This window comes from Papilio xuthus, unplaced genomic scaffold (genome assembly GCF_000836235.2).
Source record: "Papilio xuthus unplaced genomic scaffold, Pxut_1.1 DF828258.1, whole genome shotgun sequence".
NCBI classification, from domain to species: Eukaryota; Metazoa; Arthropoda; class Insecta; order Lepidoptera; family Papilionidae; genus Papilio; species Papilio xuthus.
In genome coordinates, this window is record NW_013530391.1 from 843,208 (window position 1) to 843,821 (window position 614).

A 614-nucleotide genomic window follows, 5' to 3' on the forward strand; every position below is an offset into this window, starting at 1 on the left:
GAGAGGATGCATGGAAAGGTAAAATATTTTCTTTCTGTGCATCCTCTCCGTCGATTGAAGTTAGGCAACGCATATACAATTGCGTATGTCTATGGGCAACGTTCACTTCGCTATTTCAGCGATTTCAGGTGGCCGCTCGTTCGTTTGCCATCTTCTTCTTCTTCTAGTGCCTCTTCAGTCTTGAAGGTTGGCCGCTAACTTCGAATATTTGGTTCTGTCAAGCGCAAGGCGAAACAGTTCCTCTGCTGACCTAATCCCCGTCCACTCCCTAATATTACGTAGCCACGATTTTTTCCTACGTCCAGCGCGTCTCTTGCCTTCAATCTTGCCCATCATTATCAACTGAAGTAACTTGTACCTGTCATGCCGCAGCACATGACCCAAGTATTCCACTTTACGCTTTTTGACGGTCTGCATGAATTTTCGGCTCATAGCGACGCGCTGGAGCACCGTCTCGTTTCTAACTTTCTGCGTCCAGCTAATCCTGAGCATACGACGATAACACCACATTTCGAATGCCTCGAGGCGTCTCTTAGTATCCTCTTTTATCGTCCATGCTTCGCAACCGTAGGTTACGACAGGCCAGATGTAAGAGAGTAGAATCCTAGTTCGGA